At 39.1% G+C, this 8627-nt stretch overlaps 1 pseudogene; it reads left to right on the forward strand.

Annotated features, from left to right (window-relative positions):
* The first annotated feature begins 6094 nt into the window (after positions 1-6094).
* Positions 6095-8627, forward strand: part of LOC122325491 — a 2677-nt pseudogene continuing 144 nt past the window's right edge.

The raw sequence follows: 8627 nt of genomic DNA on the forward strand, positions 1-8627 counted from the left end.
AATAAGCCCACCTGCAACCTCAACTTTAGCCTTTCGGTGTTTGTCATGCTCGGCTCAGCGCACCTCTCTCCCGCAGCACCAGGTAATTAACTGGAATGTCAACACCTAGATGAACTGGCTGTGAAATAATAGCTTCTTTATCCAGGAGTCGTGATCATTATCTTTGTTTTGTTTTTTTTTTCTTCTACCCATCTCCAGCACTGTCATCCACCCCTCAACCCTGGCCCCTCCTCACCATTGTCTTATTTGTTCACAATTGATGACATCCTCTACTTACCTTAAATTAGTCTGCCCCTCAGATGAAGTGTTCTGAAGAGGCTTGCTGAGAAAGGAGAACTTCAATTTTCAAGTAGCTGTGAGCAGTTTGGTAGCAAAACCCGTGACAGCTTACTAATTCAGGGGTTTTCTATAACAGCTGAAGTTTCAAGGCTGCACTGTAAAATTTCACAAAAAGAAGTGTCGAGTGTTAAGGAGGAAACATTTCTTAACTACCTGAAACCTTGTTTGAGCTGAACTTCTCTTAAAGGAATAGCTCACCTTGTGTCGCTCCAAACCTGTCTGACTTTCTTTTCTTTCAAGTAACACAAAAGGCTTCTTTTTTATGCAATAACAATGAATGGGGACTGAAGACTTTATCCTTCAAAACAGCACCTGTAAGTATCAGAAAAAAGTCATTTTGACTCATGCACGATATTCCATGTCAACCTGGGCCACATGACAAAGTGGAATTAAAATCATTATTCAATACTAACTAATGAGTCAAAGACATATAAGAACCAGGCGGTTTCATGTGTGATACTAATGGATATGTTTTTTTCCCTTATTATGGATTAAGAACTTAATTAGTTGATATTATAAGATGGGAAAGTAAAAATTGTAACGCCTTACTTATTGATTGACTACAATGATAATTGCATTTTGCATTGCACGTTTTCTAAAATGTTAGGTTTAAATGATACAAATGAGGCATTATTTAATGAAATATGTGCTAAATATTTGTGATACATATCTAGTACAAAAATCACTGGATGAATCTAGTTTCATTATTCTTGTTTTTTGTTTGTTGGTTTTTTTAGAGGAATAATAAGGGAATTTGGAGTATTTAATTTTGACCTCATTTGGTATCTCATTATTAAAAATATGTTTTAAATGTTGTATATAATCAAGCTTTTTATATATGAGCAAATCCTTTGTAAAAACCTTCAGGATACAGACAAATAAAATACAAAGTTTGGTGTGTGTGAGTGTGTGCAAGTAGTGCTCCTCATGGAGAATTATTACTCAGTATAGGAATTTTTTTTTGATTTTCACTTGAGTTTTGAGAAAGAGTCTTTTGATGTTTTTCAATTAGTATGAAAACCAAAAAAGCCGTAAACTCAAAAGATGGTTTGTCTGCAGTGCCTCCCATCCTAAAATTGTGATCAATATGAAAGTTCTCTATATAAGCATTCATCAAAAAAAAAAACATTTTTTTTTCCTAATTGTGTTTCATTGTTTCTATCACTGAAGAAATACTGGGCGTAGAAACGATTTTCTACTCAAAAACATCCAATTAAAAATGACAATGATCTGAATATAGAGATTCATGGATGTGAATAATAACCTCAAATAACTCAATTTTACATTTTCATCTTTTCCCTTAATCAAATTAAGGCACAGGTCAGGTCATAGACGCCTATTAATGGTGCTTTGTGGTATTTTCAAAGCTTGAAAGCCCCAGTTCCTGTGCACTTTAATTGCATGGCAAACAGTCTTAGAAACATCTCCTTTGTGTTCCACAGAACTAATGATGACAGAATATAATTTTTTTGAGGAACTATTCCTTTAGAGTAATTGCACGCACAACACCATGGGAAAGCAGCTGAGCTCTCTTTGTTGCTCTAAAATGGCTGCTCGGTTAAAAACAAGATTGTACTTCTGATTCTGATGAAAGACCTGACTGATTCCAGTCCTTGTAAATCTGTAAAACTAGGTCAAACATTCTCTCCACACAATTTAACGGTACAACTTGTGTAGTGGTTTGGATTTAATAAATGCCCGAGGCACAAAATAAAAATGATAAGCACAAGCATGTTTATTATTTATACATCTTACACGTTTTTGTAGCAAGATAATACAGCAACATTGTCTGATTGATGCCTTTCATCTTGCCCTTTGCCACCACACATGTGCATGAGGCCTGTAGCTATGACATGAAATCGGCCCAGTAATCGATAGTTTGAAAAGGGCACACACACGCAATTACAGAAATCTGGTGTCCACCCTGCACCTTGTCGCAGCCTCTCTGCAGGTGTCAAGAAAGAAAAAACTCTCCTCTTTCAGGCAGTGCAATCCATCAACACAGGGGGCCTGGCTTCAGATCAAAACACACTCATTATAGTGGTCGAGTCCCAGCGAAGAACTCTGAATACATGTTACTACTACTGCAAAAAACGGCAAGTGCACCGTCGACATATCTCACTGTTGTTTTATGCTTCCTGCTTTAAGGGAAGGTTCATCAGCTGTCTAACAGCCAAATTCAGCTGATTGTATTCTAGCGGCGAGTAGATTTCTTTAGATATCCCCTTTAGCATACTTCTGGTTGTAGTTTAGCAGCTTTTAATTAACATTCTGTGCTGCTTTTACAAAGCACATTTTGCATTCTGTTCCGATTCAATGCAATAACAGTCGCTTCGTTTTTAATGCAAAAACGCATGTTGTGTAAAGGCCTCCTAAGAATGTGTTCGATCTAGGTCAGATAGACCTAACCTAGCTCTCTAACTTTAACCCTAACGAAGCTTCATTTGATCCAGTAAAAATGTAAAAACCCAATCAAAACTTTTCTGAATAACCTGTTATATGCAAAGTCTTTTACATAAACTTCTTTGTTTTTAGCAAATTAAATTATTTTTTAATTTGTGGTTCACATGTATAATAGAATAGCCTTGTACCATTATTTCAAGATGAACACTTACTGAATTGAAGCAATTTAGGTTTTCTTTGATTATCTATAACCAATTATAGATAGGTATCGTATATTTTAAAACTACCTATAGAAACTTTGATCTTTAAAACTAAGCGCTACGCTTTAAAAAAGCTATACAGTATTTATTATTGTAATGTATTGAGAGTCAGAAACTGATATTTTTATAAAGATATCAGCAAAGCCACAAATGACCTAGAATTCATCTTACATTTTGACCATAAAAATATCAGCAAAATGCATCAAAATGAATATTTTTGCTTAGCTTAGGTATCTTGGAATAAAAGTGAGGTGTTTTCCCTCTCAGATATTACTTGTTATCATAATATATAAGCCTCAATACTTTTTTTGTATATTAAAATGTATATTATAATTAGTTCAGACTTTGTCTGTAGATCAAATTAACTATTCCCAACCAGCAGTAAATTTTTCTTGCCTATTATTTTATGTCAGCATTTATGGGTTAAAAACTGACTAGCCGCTATCTCTTTAAGGACCCACCGATCTAGTTGACTGAGTACTGTCTTTGCTTGTTTTGCATTATTATAACACAAGTTTTGTCAGACACCTGATGGTAACTGCTTGATTTTATGTTGCAAACATCATAAAACACGCAGGTTTTAACTCTTCTTAATTTGAGTTGGAAACTTTTTTTCAAAGTCAGTAGTGGTGTAACTTGAGAATCGTAAGTTGTTTTGACATTTACTTCCGCACTTTCATCATTTTGACACGAAGCATCAAAGAGAAAGTGGTAGAATCCTGTAAATAACTTCGCACAGCCACCTCCAATTCACATGGAGATGTTTTTGTAAGAGCTGACGCAATCAAGCACAATACGTGCTGAGGTAATCTGACATTACATTGCTGCATTGACAATACATTCAATACAAGCACACACCGGAAGTGTTAAGTATTTCTGTTTATCTTCTCGCGAAGTCACTCCTGTTCGCTGCCAGTACATCAGACCTTGGAAAGCAGGGAGACACGGGGTCAATTTGCATTACAGTATGCATTCCACTTTCAGAGGCTCTTTATTCAACCTCCTGATAACGGTAAATCTTACTCTCCCCAAATCACAAATTCACATTGGTATTTCTTACTAGAGGATGGAGAAAAAATGTTTTGAGATAACAGAATTAGGATCAAATTATCATGCATGGTGAATTGAGGAAATGATAGAAAATGGCTTTCTATAGACGCTCTTTGAAAATCATTTCTGTGTGTATCATTCTCATAAACATTCTTGGTGTGCTGCTCTGCTTCTGACTTCCACATCTTGTTAACAGCTGAAATTAAAGACCTGCTTTAGTTTTCTAACTAAACAGAGATCATTTTTTAACCAGGGTATTCAAACCGGGCCTGCAGGATTAATTGAACATTTATGGTTACATATGAAAACAATACAATCAAGCATTTAATATTACATTTACAGTAAAGTATTCCAGAATATTATGTATCACATTCATGGATTAATTAAAAGTAATTTCCATTTGTGGGTCCTCGGCACTAATATATATGATAGTAATAATACAATAGAAAAACACTCTGATGGCTTTTCTATATTTTTTGCTAGTAGTGAAAGTTCAAAAGAGCAGCATTTTTAACAGAAATCTTTTGTCAATATTTACAAATATTTAAAAGAGTTTTTTCTGGGCATGTTTGCACATAATGATTCATAGGGGAAAGTATTTATTTCCTTTAAAAAATTATTTTTAAAAGAAATATTTCCAACCAACTTACATACAGCTTTGCATACATCTGCAAAAGTGTTGCAAAACAATCGCTTTGGTCCTGCTCTCCACGCCCCACTCAACGGTGCTTTGAGAGTTCACACATCTAACGGCAGCCGCTAGTAAGCTACGGCCCCTACATCTCTAAAGCTAGCCATCTCATTCCCAATCAATGGCCAGGATGCTAGGGCTTGTTAACAACCTTATTTATGTGAATGTGGCACTCCACCCATTGCAAGTGTTCCTCCAACCCTGCAGTCATCACTCTTAATCTGACTTTGTGCCTTTGCAGTGTGCAGCTTGAAGGTGTATGAAATCCAGCTCATCCAGGGGCCATTCAGAAGGTATAACGCCCTCGCAGATTCTCAATATCAGATAGTTCTCTAGTCAGGACTGCTTTGGTCGATCCTCTTTGCCTGGTAGCACTTCTCTAGCGGGTGGAGGTGCAGTCTTTGGCCCAAGGAAGATAAACGCCATGGAGGAGATGGTTTATTCCTGTCTGCAAGGTGGCTCTTCTCTGTCTCTCTATCATCTTCTTCACACTTCCCTCCGCTCAGGCCCATTTTACCACTGTGCAAGCCTCTATCTAATTTATCAGTAATGCACCACTGCTCTGAAAGCAGGAGGGAAGTGAACATATAAAATAAAAAGGGAAATGGGTGAAGTAAGAATGCAAGAAACATGTTCTGGCTTGAAGGAGCTTTTAAAGGAATATCCATGGTTGGCACTCAGTCCGACACCATTTTTAGTATAACGTTGATTATCACAGAAAACAATTCTACTTCCTCCATCATTTTCTTTACTAAAAGGCTAAAATTGAGGTTACAGTAAGGAGCTTGAAATGGAAGTGAATGAGGCTACTTTTGGAGGATTTAAAAGCTTTGAGCTGCTGTTTATCATTTTATAAAAACCACTCAGCATTAATTCCTCTGTTAAAACTTCTGAACAATAAAGCTGTTCTAGTCATTTTTATTAGTTTTATTATGTTTATGGTGTTGCAGATGCCATGTAAAATAAAGTTGTAAAATTTGGATATACCCTGCATTGAAAAGGTTAACAAACAATTTTTCACAATTGTAATCATGTTCACATGCATTTTTAACATGCAGTCTTTTAGGGGTATACTGAATAAATCTGATGCTAACTGACTGGCCTCATCTCACTTCTCCATAAGTAACTCAGATTTTTTCTCTCTTCTCTTTTTTAAAGAAAATCTCAGAAATCAAGTGAAAATTATTGTGGCGCATGATGGGATGAAGGTAGATAACAAGCCTATTTTGTTTTTTTCGTGACATCATCAGCATCGCCAGTCTCTTTGGTACTCCAGGTCTTGGGGTGACATTGTTAGCTTTAAATTAGACTATACAAAGTAGCTGAAAAGGCAGCAGAATATTATTGATCCATGGCTCAGAGTTGGAAAGACATGTGGCTTGTGGCAGACAGCTCCTTCGGAAGCAGTCAGTCTCAGCGGGAAGACGTGACGGGAGGGAAGGGGGTGGTCTGGTCTGTGGTGAGACGCTGCTCCAGAAAATTAATTTTAGGTTGTATCTCAATATCTCAGTGCAAAACTGCCCAGAGCAAACCCTCACCACTGCATTTCTAATGTGTCACTGCGTGAGTCTGAGGTGGGGGAGAAAGTGATGCGTGGGGGCAGGGCAGGACTGATTCAAAGGGGGTAAAATGATTGCCCCTAGGGGCAAGAAGACAGAGAACGGCAGAGAGGTTTATCAGAGACGGAGCTGGCTGTCAGCCAGAGCTGTGGTATAGGCGGTTCACAGATAGCAGAGAGAGAGGAGAGAGAGAGAGAGAGAGAGAGAGAGAGAGAGAGAGAGAGAGTGAGAGTCTTTTCTCACCCTCCTTGACACAGCAAATCTTTGCACTTCTCTCCTGTCTGTCTGTCTGTCTGGACACATCAGGCAGTACAGAGAAATATGCTAGGTGATATATGTAGTGTCAAGGACGACCGAGGATGTATATAACATCATTACTCTTACATGTCGTAGCCTAGGCTTCAGAGAGAACAACCTGCACACATTCCCTTGGCGTAATAAAAAGTGCGTGGGACAGGGTATAATCAACACCGGCATCTGACATCGCATTGTCAAAATGTGAATCTACTGAATAAAGTCCGTATGCGGATGGATGAGAAGTGTGCAAGTGCTCAAGCATATTCTTCTTCTTAGCGCTTATTCAAATGCAGTGCAAATTGGGGAGGAAAATCTTTTAATCGAGGGGGAGGACCATTTTTGTTTATAGCTTTGAAAAGAATAAAATAAACAGAATTTAGTACTTTTCCTCAAAGTCTTATTCGTGATTCAGAATTTATTTTCGTGTGGAAATTTGTCATCTTAAAAACCTGATTTAGGTTTCAGGTTATTATTACCGTTCTATCTCAGTTGCTCTGGTTATAATTATTAACAGGTATTTGTATAAGTAATGCTAAGTGGTTGGAGTATGATGTTGACGTGAGTTCTGATCTTTAAATATAGATATACCAAATGTTTATCCTCTCACTTTATCTCTGTCTCCTGGTGTGTCGCACTGAACGAACGACCCCAGTGTTCATTCAATATGCCTGTCTCTGCACACGGGATGGCAAACTTTCTCCTCACAGGCGTGCACACGAATGCACCCAGGGCTGTGTACGGAGGCAGGGTGGCAACAAGACACATGTCCTAATCCAGTGTCTGCATAGCATGCATTCTAGTAAGATGCCTTCATCTGATTATTAGTTTTTGACAGCAAATAGATGTATCATTATATATCACAACTTGCATGTGTGAAAGCAAAAAATGACAAAACATTACAGTGGAGTATTTAGTTCACTTATAAAATATTTTATAAATGTCGTTTATTTTTTTATCTCATAACTCAATTTGAACTGAGCATTGTTTCTCACTCCTATTTGTTTCTGTTAATTATACGGTTGGTTTGAATTTGTTTAGATTTAGTAAATATGCGTACATGGCTGTCTGTTGTCCTAAAAGGCAAAGCGCTTTTGGTTGCGAAGGCACCATTTAAATCACTGCCCAGGCGTTATCTGGTTGGACGCGAAGGGTTAATTCTTAGGCTTGTATGGTGCCGCGGCACGCCATTGGATAATTATTCGTGACGCAATCGATATGAGAAACCCAGGAACTAGTTAAGAAGGCAGTCGGTAACTTTGAAAAGAGGTTTGTCTTGAGAGCGCAGCAGCTATGAGTCTACTGGCGGAGGAAAAGTATCTTTGACCATGTGCAACAGACGGAGCACAAAGAGACGGAGAGCAGCATGTCGCGAGAGACCAGACACCGAGGAGAACGAACTGGATGGCGCAGCCCGGTGCCACTGAAACCGGACTGGCGTAAGACAGTCACCGGCCACATTAACGACCCATGCGAATGCCTTTATGGTGTGGTCCAAGATCGAGAGGAGAAAATCATGGACAGTCACCGACATGCACAATGCCGAGATCTCCAAAAGACTGGGGAAGCGGTGGAAATGCTGGAAGGACAGCGAAAAGATTCCTCTTACCCGCGAAGCCGAGTGGCTCTGGCTCCAACACACGGCTGACTACCCAGACTACAAAATACAGACCGAAGAAAAACCAAAGCTCGACATGCCTTCTTCTGGAGTCCGCGCGCAGCAGTCGCGGAGAAGATCGGCAAAAGTGTCCAAAGCTGCAAGGAAGAAGCAGCTGAACTCCGCCGAGCAAACTGGGAAACATTACTGCCAGAGTCGTTCTTCGCAAGACTGCGGTTCTAACTCATGTTTTCACAAAACTTAAAAGTGACCCAAGTCTCATCAAAAGGAATCCACTGACGACGAAGATGACGGACGACGACGACGACGACGAGGAGGACGACTACGAGGAAGAGGAGCACGCCAGGGTCGCACAACGCCCCCGCGAGCTCCCACGCCGAAGCTCCGCTGCGGAGTCCGAGGGCGCCAGCATG

Source organism: Puntigrus tetrazona, chromosome 20 (assembly GCF_018831695.1).
Source record: "Puntigrus tetrazona isolate hp1 chromosome 20, ASM1883169v1, whole genome shotgun sequence".
Lineage (NCBI taxonomy): Eukaryota > Metazoa > Chordata > Actinopteri > Cypriniformes > Cyprinidae > Puntigrus > Puntigrus tetrazona.